Here is an 11,522-nt window from a genome sequence, read left to right on the forward strand (position 1 = left end):
TGCTCCTGAAGGACTGACCACAGTAATAATTAAAGAGTGGAAAGAAAGAAAGTAGGTCGAGCAGCTGGCAGCAGTAACTATGACTCTCTTAAGGTAGCCAAATGCCTCGTCACTCGGCGAAAATTATTTAAAAACTCGAGGAAATCGTCGTTGAAGTAACTCAGACAACGGTAACATGGACAGGTGGTGGCGTATCGCTTCTGCAGGACACCAAGGTACGAATTAAAGAGAGGAAAGATTCAAAGAAGGGGGAGGAGCTGGCTGCAGTAACTATGACTCTCTTAAGGTAGCCAAATGCCTCGTCATCCGGCGAGGTACATTTGCTAACTCGAGAGACTCGTAGTGGGTGTAACAGTGACGACGTTAATGTGGACATATAGTGGCACATCGGTTCCGTAGGACAGGCCATAGCAAGAATGATAGAGAGAATGGACTTAGAAAAGTGGGAGCAGCAGGCAGGAGTACTATGACTCTCTTAAGGTAGCCAAATGCCTCGTCACCATGTGAAATTTTTTTTGAAAACTCGAGGATATCTTCGATAAGGTAGCTCAGACAACGTTAAGGTTTACATGTAGTGACATATTGCTGCTGCAGGACTGACCACAGTAATAATTAAAGAGTGGAAAGAAAGAAAGTAGGTCGAGCAGCTGGCAGCAGTAACTATGACTGTCTTAAGGTAGCCAAACGCCTCGTCACTCGGCGAGATTTATTTGAAAACTCGAGGAAATCGTCGTTGAAGTAAATCAGACAACGGTAACATGCACAGGTGGTGGCGTATCGCTTTGCAGGACTGGCCACAGTACGATTTAAAGGGAGGAAAGATTCAAAGAAGGGGGAGCAGCTGGCTGCAGTAACTATGACTCTCTTAAGGAAGCCAAATACCTCGTCACTCGGCGAAATTTATTTGAAAACTCGAGGAAATCGTTGTTGAAGTAACTCAGACAACGGTAACATGGACAGGTGAGGGCGTATCGCTTCTGCAGGACTGACCACAGTACGAATTAAAGACAGGAAAGATTCAAAGAAGGGGGAGCAGCTGGCTGCAGTAACTATGACGCTTATAAGGTAGCCAAATGCGTCGCCATCCGGCGAGGTACATTTGCTAACTCGAGAGACTCGTAGTGGGAGTAACTGAGACGACGTTAACGTGGACATATAGTGGCACATCGGTTCTGTAGGACAGCCATAGCAAAAATGATAGAGAGAAAGGGCTTAGAAAAGTGGGAGCAGCAGGCAGGGGTACTATGACTCCCTTAAGGTAGCCAATTGCCTCGTCACCATGTAAATTTTTTTTTGGAAAACTCGAGGATATTTTCGTTACGGTAGCTCAGACAACGTAAGGTTTACATGTAGTGGCATATTGCTCCTGCAAGACTGACCACAGTAATAATTAAAGAGTGGAAAGAAAGAAAGTAGGTCGAGCAGCTGGCAGCAGTAACTATGACTCTCTTAAGGTAGCCAAATGCCTCGTCACTCGGCGAAATTTATTTAAAAACTCGAGGAAATCGTCGTTGAAGTAACTCAGACAACGGTAACATGGACAGGTGGTGGCGTATCGCTTCTGCAGGACACCAAGGTACGAATTAAAGAGAGGAAAGATTCAAAGAAGGGGGAGGAGCTGGCTGCAGTAACTATGACTCTGTTAAGGTAGCCAAATGCCTCGTCATCCGGCGAGGTACATTTGCTAACTCGAGAGACTCGTAGTGGGTGTAACAGTGACGACGTTAATGTGGACATATAGTGGCACATCGGTTCCGTAGGACAGGCCATAGCAAGAATGATAGAGAGAATGGGCTTAGAAAAGTGGGAGCAGCAGGCAGGAGTACTATGACTCTCTTAAGGTAGCCAAATGCCTCGTCACCATGTGAAATTTTTTTTGAAAACTCGAGGATATCTTCGATAAGGTAGCTCAGACAACGTTAAGGTTTACATGTAGTGGCACATTGTTCCTGCAGGACTGACCACAGTAATAATTAAAGAGTGGAAAGAAAGAAAGCAGGTCGAGCAGCTGGCAGCAGTAACTATGACTCTCTTAAGGTAGCCAAATACCTCGTCACTCGGCGAAATTTAATTTAAAACTCGAGGAAATCGTTGTTGAAGTAACTCAGACAACGGTAACATGGACAGGTGGTGGCGTATCGCTTCTGCAGGACTGACCACAGTACGAATTAAAGACAGGAAAGATTTAAAGAAGGGGGAGCAGCTGGCAGCAGTAACTATGACGCTCTTAAGGTAGCCAAATGCCTCGTCATCCGGCGAGGTACATTTGCTAACTCGAGAGACTCGTAGTGGGAGTAACAGTGACGACGTTAACGTGGACATATAGTGGCACATCGGTTCCGTAGGACAGGCCATAGCAAGAATGATAGAGAGAATGGGCTTAGAAAAGTGGGAGCAGCAGGCAGGAGTACTATGACTCTCTTAAGGTAGTTAAATGCCTCGTCACCATGTAAAATTTTTTTTGAAAACTCGAGGATATCTTCGATAAGGTAGCTCAGACAACGTTAAGGTTTACATGTAGTGACATATTGCTGCTGCAGGACTGACCACAGTAATAATTAAAGAGTGGAAAGAAAGAAAGTAGGTCGAGCAGCTGGCAGCAGTAACTATGACTGTCTTAAGGTAGCCAAACGCCTCGTCACTCGGCGAGATTTATTTGAAAACTCGAGGAAATCGTCGTTGAAGTAAATAAGACAACGGTAACATGCACAGGTGGTGGCGTATCGCTTTGCAGGACTGGCCACAGTACGATTTAAAGGGAGGAAAGATTCAAAGAAGGGGGAGCAGCTGGCTGCAGTAACTATGACTCTCTTAAGGAAGCCAAATACCTCGTCACTCGGCGAAATTTATTTGAAAACTCGAGGAAATCGTTGTTGAAGTAACTCAGACAACGGTAACATGGACAGGTGGTGGCGTATCGCTTCTGCAGGACTGACCACAGTACGAATTAAAGACAGGAAAGATTCAAAGAAGGGGGAGCAGCTGGCTGCAGTAACTATGACGCTTATAAGGTAGCCAAATGCGTCGCCATCCGGCGAGGTACATTTGCTAACTCGAGAGACTCGTAGTGGGAGTAACAGAGACGACGTTAACGTGGACATATAGTGGCACATCGGTTCTGTAGGACAGCCATAGCAAAAATGATAGAGAGAAAGGGCTTAGAAAAGTGGGAGCAGCAGGCAGGGGTACTATGACTCCCTTAAGGTAGCCAATTGCCTCGTCACCATGTAAATTTTTTTTTGGAAAACTCGAGGATATTTTCGTTAAGGTAGCTCAGACAACGTAAGGTTTACATGTAGTGGCATATTGCTCCTGCAGGACTGACCACAGTAATAATTAAAGAGTGGAAAGAAAGAAAGTAGGTCGAGCAGCTGGCAGCAGTAACTATGACTCTCTTAAGGTAGCCAAATGCCTCGTCACTCGGCGAAATTTATTTAAAAACTCGAGGAAATCGTCGTTGAAGTAACTCAGACAACGGTAACATGGACAGGTGGTGGCGTATCGCTTCTGCAGGACACCAAGGTACGAATTAAAGAGAGGAAAGATTCAAAGAAGGGGGAGGAGCTGGCTGCAGTAACTATGACTCTCTTAAGGTAGCCAAATGCCTCGTCATCCGGCGAGGTACATTTGCTAACTCGAGAGACTCGTAGTGGGTGTAACAGTGACGACGTTAATGTGGACATATAGTGGCACATCGGTTCCGTAGGACAGGCCATAGCAAGAATGATAGAGAGAATGGGCTTAGAAAAGTGGGAGCAGCAGGCAGGAGTACTATCACTCTCTTAAGGTAGCCAAATGCCTCGTCACCATGTGAAATTTTTTTTGAAAACTCGAGGATATCTTCGATAAGGTAGCTCAGACAACGTTAAGGTTTACATGTAGTGGCACATTGTTCCTGCAGGACTGACCACAGTAATAATTAAAGAGTGGAAAGAAAGAAAGCAGGTCGAGCAGCTGGCAGCAGTAACTATGACTCTCTTAAGGTAGCCAAATACCTCGTCACTCGGCGAAATTTATTTGAAAACTCGAGGAAATCGTTGTTGAAGTAACTCAGACAACGGTAACATGGACAGGTGGTGGCGTATCGCTTCTGCAGGACTGACCACAGTACGAATTAAAGACAGGAAAGATTTAAAGAAGGGGGAGCAGCTGGCAGCAGTAACTATGACGCTCTTAAGGTAGCCAAATGCCTCGTCATCCGGCGAGTCACATTTGCTAACTCGAGAGACTCGTAGTGGTAGTAACAGAGACGACGTTAACGTGGACATATAGTGGCACATCGGTTCTGTAGGACAGCCATAGCAAAAATGATAGAGAGAAAGGGCTTAGAAAAGTGGGAGCAGCAGGCAGGGGTACAATGACTCCCTTAAGGTAGCCAAATGCCTCGTCACCATGTAAATTTTTTTTGGAAAACTCGAGGATATTTTCGTTAAGGTAGCTCAGACAACGTAAGGTTTACATGTAGTGGCATATTGCTCCTGCAGGACTGACCACAGTAATAATTAAAGAGTGGAAAGAAAGAAAGTAGGTCGAGCAGCTGGCAGCAGTAACTATGACTCTCTTAAGGTAGCCAAATGCCTCGTCACTCGGCGAAATTTATTTAAAAACTCGAGGAAATCGTCGTTGAAGTAACTCAGACAACGGTAACATGGACAGGTGGTGGCGTATCGCTTCTGCAGGACACCAAGGTACGAATTAAAGAGAGGAAAGATTCAAAGAAGGGGGAGGAGCTGGCTGCAGTAACTATGACTCTCTTAAGGTAGCCAAATGCCTCGTCATCCGGCGAGGTACATTTGCTAACTCGAGAGACTCGTAGTGGGTGTAACAGTGACGACGTTAATGTGGACATATAGTGGCACATCGGTTCCGTAGGACAGTCCATAGCAAGAATGATAGAGAGAATGGGCTTAGAAAAGTGGGAGCAGCAGGCAGGAGTACTATGACTCTCTTAAGGTAGCCAAATGCCTCGTCACCATGTGAAATTTTTTTTGAAAACTCGAGGATATCTTCGATAAGGTAGCTCAGACAACGTTAAGGTTTACATGTAGTGGCACATTGTTCCTGCAGGACTGACCACAGTAATAATTAAAGAGTGGAAAGAAAGAAAGCAGGTCGAGCAGCTGGCAGCAGTAACTATGACTCTCTTAAGGTAGCCAAATACCTCGTCACTCGGCGAAATTTGTATGAAAACTCGAGGAAATCGTTGTTGAAGTAACTCAGACAACGGTAACATGGACAGGTGGTGGCGTATCGCTTCTGCAGGAGTGACCACAGTACGAATTAAAGACAGGAAAGATTTAAAGAAGGGGGAGCAGCTGGCAGCAGTAACTATGACGCTCTTAAGGTAGCCAAATGCCTCGTCATCCGGCGAGTCACATTTGCTAACTCGAGAGACTCGTAGTGGTAGTAACAGAGACGACGTTAACGTGGACATATAGTGGCACATCGGTTCTGTAGGACAGCCATAGCAAGAATGATAGAGAGAAAGGGCTTAGAAAAGTGGGAGCAGCAGGCAGGGGTACTACAACTCCCTTAAGGTAGCCGAATGCCTCGTCACCATGTAAAATTTTTTTTGAAAACTCGAGGATATTTTCGTTAAGGTAGCTCAGACAACGTTAAGGTTTTCATGTAGTGGCATATTGCTTTTGCAGGACTGACCACAGTAATAATTAAAGAGTGGAAAGAAAGAAAGTAGGTCGAGCAGCTGGTAGCAGTAACTATGACTCTCTTAAGGTAGCCAAATGCTCGTCACTCGGCGAAATTTATTTGAAAACTCGAGGAAATCGTCGTTGAAGTAACTCAGACAACGGTAACATGGACAGGTGGTGGCGTATCGCTTCTGCAGGACACCAAGGTACGAATTAAAGAGAGGAAAGATTCAAAGAAGGGGGAGCAGCTGCCTGCAGTAACTATGACTCTCTTAATGTAGCCAAATGGCTCGTCATCCGGCGAGGTACATTTGCTAACTCGAGAGACTCGTAGTGGGAGTAACAGAGACGACGTTAACGTGGACATATAGTGGCACATCGGTTCCGTAGGACAGGCCATAGCAAGAATGATAGAGAGAATGGGCTTAGAAAAGTGGGAGCAGCAGGCAGGAGTACTATGACTCTCTTAAGGTAGTTAAATGCCTCGTCACCATGTAAAATTTTTTTTGAAAACTCGAGGATATCTTCGATAAGGTAGCTCAGACAACGTTAAGGTTTACATGTAGTGGCATATTGCTGCTGCAGGACTGACCACAGTAATAATTAAAGAGTGGAAAGAAAGAAAGTAGGTCGAGCAGCTGGCAGCAGTAACTATGACTCTCTTAAGGTAGCCAAATGCCTCGTCACTCGGCGAGATTTATTTGAAAACTCGAGGAAATCGTCGTTGAAGTAAATCAGACAACGGTAACATGCACAGGTGGTGGCGTATCGCTCTGCAGGACTGGCCACAGTACGATTTAAAGGGAGGAAAGATTCAAAGAAGGGGGAGCAGCTGGCTGCATTAACTATGACTCTCTTAAGGAAGCCAAATACCTCGTCACTCGGCGAAATTTATTTGAAAACTCGAGGAAATCGTTGTTGAAGTAACTCAGACAACGGTAACATGGACAGGTGGTGGCGTATCGCTTCTGCAGGACTGACCACAGTACGAATTAAAGACAGGAAAGATTCAAAGAAGGGGGAGCAGCTGGCTGCAGTAACTATGACGCTTATAAGGTAGCCAAATGCGTCGCCATCCGGCGAGGTACATTTGCTAACTCGAGAGACTCGTAGTGGGAGTAACAGAGACGACGTTAACGTGGACATATAGTGGCACATCGGTTCTGTAGGACAGCCATAGCAAAAATGATAGAGAGAAAGGGCTTAGAAAAGTGGGAGCAGCAGGCAGGGGTAATATGACTCCCTTAAGGTAGCCAAATGCCTCGTCACCATGTAAATTTTTTTTTGGAAAACTCGAGGATATTTTCGTTAAGGTAGCTCAGACAACGTAAGGTTTACATGTAGTGGCATATTGCTCCTGCAGGACTGACCACAGTAATAATTAAAGAGTGGAAAGAAAGAAAGTAGGTCGAGCAGCTGGCAGCAGTAACTATGACTCTCTTAAGGTAGCCAAATGCCTCGTCACTCGGCGAAATTTATTTAAAAACTCGAGGAAATCGTCGTTGAAGTAACTCAGACAACGGTAACATGGACAGGTGGTGGCGTATCGCTTCTGCAGGACACCAAGGTACGAATTAAAGAGAGGAAAGATTCAAAGAAGGGGGAGGAGCTGGCTGCAGTAACTATGACTCTCTTAAGGTAGCCAAATGCCTCGTCATCCGGCGAGGTACATTTGCTAACTCGAGAGACTCGTAGTGGGTGTAACAGTGACGACGTTAATGTGGACATATAGTGGCACATCGACTCCGTAGGACAGGCCATAGCAAGAATGATAGAGAGAATGGGCTTAGAAAAGTGGGAGCAGCAGGCAGGAGTACTATGACTCTCTTAAGGTAGCCAAATGCCTCGTCACCATGTGAAATTTTTTTTGAAAACTCGAGGATATCTTCGATAAGGTAGCTCAGACAACGTTAAGGTTTACATGTAGTGGCACATTGTTCCTGCAGGACTGACCACAGTAATAATTAAAGAGTGGAAAGAAAGAAAGCAGGTCGAGCAGCTGGCAGCAGTAACTATGACTCTCTTAAGGTAGCCAAATACCTCGTCACTCGGCGAAATTTATTTGAAAACTCGAGGAAATCGTTGTTGAAGTAACTCAGACAACGGTAACATGGACAGGTGGTGGCGTATCGCTTCTGCAGGACTGACCACAGTACGAATTAAAGACAGGAAAGATTTAAAGAAGGGGGAGCAGCTGGCAGCAGTAACTATGACGCTCTTAAGGTAGCCAAATGCCTCGTCATCCGGCGAGTCACATTTGCTAACTCGAGAGACTCGTAGTGGTAGTAACAGAGACGACGTTAACGTGGACATATAGTGGCACATCGGTTCTGTAGGACAGCCATAGCAAAAATGATAGAGAGAAAGGGCTTAGAAAAGTGGGAGCAGCAGGCAGGGGTACTATGACTCCCTTAAGGTAGCCAAATGCCTCGTCACCATGTAAATTTTTTTTTGGAAAACTCGAGGATATTTTCGTTAAGGTAGCTCAGACAACGTAAGGTTTACATGTAGTGGCATATTGCTCCTGCAGGACTGACCACAGTAATAATTAAAGAGTGGAAAGAAAGAAAGTAGGTCGAGCAGCTGGCAGCAGTAACTATGACTCTCTTAAGGTAGCCAAATGCCTCGTCACTCGGCGAAATTTATTTAAAAACTCGAGGAAATCGTCGTTGAAGTAACTCAGACAACGGTAACATGGACAGGTGGTGGCGTATCGCTTCTGCAGGACACCAAGGTACGAATTAAAGAGAGGAAAGATTCAAAGAAGGGGGAGGAGCTGGCTGCAGTAACTATGACTCTCTTAAGGTAGCCAAATGCCTCGTCATCCGGCGAGGTACATTTGCTAACTCGAGAGACTCGTAGTGGGTGTAACAGTGACGACGTTAATGTGGACATATAGTGGCACATCGGTTCCGTAGGACAGTCCATAGCAAGAATGATAGAGAGAATGGGCTTAGAAAAGTGGGAGCAGCAGGCAGGAGTACTATGACTCTCTTAAGGTAGCCAAATGCCTCGTCACCATGTGAAATTTTTTTTGAAAACTCGAGGATATCTTCGATAAGGTAGCTCAGACAACGTTAAGGTTTACATGTAGTGGCACATTGTTCCTGCAGGACTGACCACAGTAATAATTAAAGAGTGGAAAGAAAGAAAGCAGGTCGAGCAGCTGGCAGCAGTAACTATGACTCTCTTAAGGTAGCCAAATGCCTCGTCACTCGGCGAAATGTATTTGAAAACTCGAGGAAATCGTTGTTGAAGTAACTCAGACAACGGTAACATGGACAGGTGGTGGCGTATCGCTTCTGCAGGACTGACCACAGTACGAATTAAAGACAGGAAAGATTTAAAGAAGGGGGAGCAGCTGGCAGCAGTAACTATGACGCTCTTAAGGTAGCCAAATGCCTCGTCATCCGGCGAGTCACATTTGCTAACTCGAGAGACTCGTAGTGGTAGTAACAGAGACGACGTTAACGTGGACATATAGTGGCACATCGGTTCTGTAGGACAGCCATAGCAAGAATGATAGAGAGAAAGGGCTTAGAAAAGTGGGAGCAGCAGGCAGGGGTACTACAACTCCCTTAAGGTAGCCGAATGCCTCGTCACCATGTAAAATTTTTTTTGAAAACTCGAGGATATTTTCGTTAAGGTAGCTCAGACAAAGTTAAGGTTTTCATGTAGTGGCATATTGCTTTTGCAGGACTGACCACAGTAATAATTAAAGAGTGGAAAGAAAGAAAGCAGGTCGAGCAGCTGGCAGCAGTAACTATGACTCTCTTAAGGTAGCCAAATGCTCGTCACTCGGCGAAATTTATTTGAAAACTCGAGGAAATCGTCGTTGAAGTAACTCAGACAACGGTAACATGGACAGGTGGTGGCGTATCGCTTCTGCAGGACACCAAGGTACGAATTAAAGAGAGGAAAGATTCAAAGAAGGGGGAGCAGCTGCCTGCAGTAACTATGACTCTCTTAATGTAGCCAAATGGCTCGTCATCCGGCGAGGTACATTTGCTAACTCGAGAGACTCGTAGTGGGAGTAACAGAGACGACGTTAACGTGGACATATAGTGGCACATCGGTTCCGTAGGACAGGCCATAGCAAGAATGATAGAGAGAATGGGCTTAGAAAAGTGGGAGCAGCAGGCAGGAGTACTATGACTCTCTTAAGGTAGTTAAATGCCTCGTCACCATGTAAAATTTTTTTTGAAAACTCGAGGATATCTTCGATAAGGTAGCTCAGACAACGTTAAGGTTTACATGTAGTGGCATATTGCTGCTGCAGGACTGACCACAGTAATAATTAAAGAGTGGAAAGAAAGAAAGTAGGTCGAGCAGCTGGCAGCAGTAACTATGACTCTCTTAAGGTAGCCAAATGCCTCGTCACTCGGCGAGATTTATTTGAAAACTCGAGGAAATCGTCGTTGAAGTAAATCAGACAACGGTAACATGCACAGGTGGTGGCGTATCGCTCTGCAGGACTGGCCACAGTACGATTTAAAGGGAGGAAAGATTCAAAGAAGGGGGAGCAGCTGGCTGCAGTAACTATGACTCTCTTAAGGAAGCCAAATACCTCGTCACTCGGCGAAATTTATTTGAAAACTCGAGGAAATCGTTGTTGAAGTAACTCAGACAACGGTAACATGGACAGGTGGTGGCGTATCGCTTCTGCAGGACTGACCACAGTACGAATTAAAGACAGGAAAGATTCAAAGAAGGGGGAGCAGCTGGCTGCAGTAACTATGACGCTTATAAGGTAGCCAAATGCGTCGCCATCCGGCGAGGTACATTTGCTAACTCGAGAGACTCGTAGTGGGAGTAACAGAGACGACGTTAACGTGGACATATAGTGGCACATCGGTTCTGTAGGACAGCCATAGCAAGAATGATAGAGAGAATGGGCTTAGAAAAGTGGGAGCAGCAGGCAGGAGTACTATGACTCTCTTAAGGTAGCCAAATGCCTCGTCACCATGTGAAATTTTTTTTGAAAACTCGAGGATATCTTCGATAAGGTAGCTCAGACAACGTTAAGGTTTACATGTAGTGGCACATTGTTCCTGCAGGACTGACCACAGTAATAATTAAAGAGTGGAAAGAAAGAAAGCAGGTCGAGCAGCTGGCAGCAGTAACTATGACTCTCTTAAGGTAGCCAAATACCTCGTCACTCGGCGAAATTTATTTGAAAACTCGAGGAAATCGTTGTTGAAGTAACTCAGACAACGGTAACATGGACAGGTGGTGGCGTATCGCTTCTGCAGGACTGACCACAGTACGAATTAAAGACAGGAAAGATTTAAAGAAGGGGGAGCAGCTGGCAGCAGTAACTATGACGCTCTTAAGGTAGCCAAATGCCTCGTCATCCGGCGAGTCACATTTGCTAACTCGAGAGACTCGTAGTGGTAGTAACAGAGACGACGTTAACGTGGACATATAGTGGCACATCGGTTCTGTAGGACAGCCATAGCAAAAATGATAGAGAGAAAGGGCTTAGAAAAGTGGGAGCAGCAGGCAGGGGTACTATGACTCCCTTAAGGTAGCCAAATGCCTCGTCACCATGTAAATTTTTTTTTGGAAAACTCGAGGATATTTTCGTTAAGGTAGCTCAGACAACGTAAGGTTTACATGTAGTGGCATATTGCTCCTGCAGGACTGACCACAGTAATAATTAAAGAGTGGAAAGAAAGAAAGTAGGTCGAGCAGCTGGCAGCAGTAACTATGACTCTCTTAAGGTAGCCAAATGCCTCGTCACTCGGCGAAATTTATTTAAAAACTCGAGGAAATCGTCGTTGAAGTAACTCAGACAACGGTAACATGGACAGGTGGTGGCGTATCGCTTCTGCAGGACACCGAGGTACGAATTAAAGAGAGGAAAGATTCAAA

The sequence above is a fragment of the Schistocerca serialis genome, unplaced genomic scaffold, assembly GCF_023864345.2.
Source record: "Schistocerca serialis cubense isolate TAMUIC-IGC-003099 unplaced genomic scaffold, iqSchSeri2.2 HiC_scaffold_1353, whole genome shotgun sequence".
In the NCBI taxonomy this organism is placed as follows: Eukaryota; Metazoa; Arthropoda; class Insecta; order Orthoptera; family Acrididae; genus Schistocerca; species Schistocerca serialis.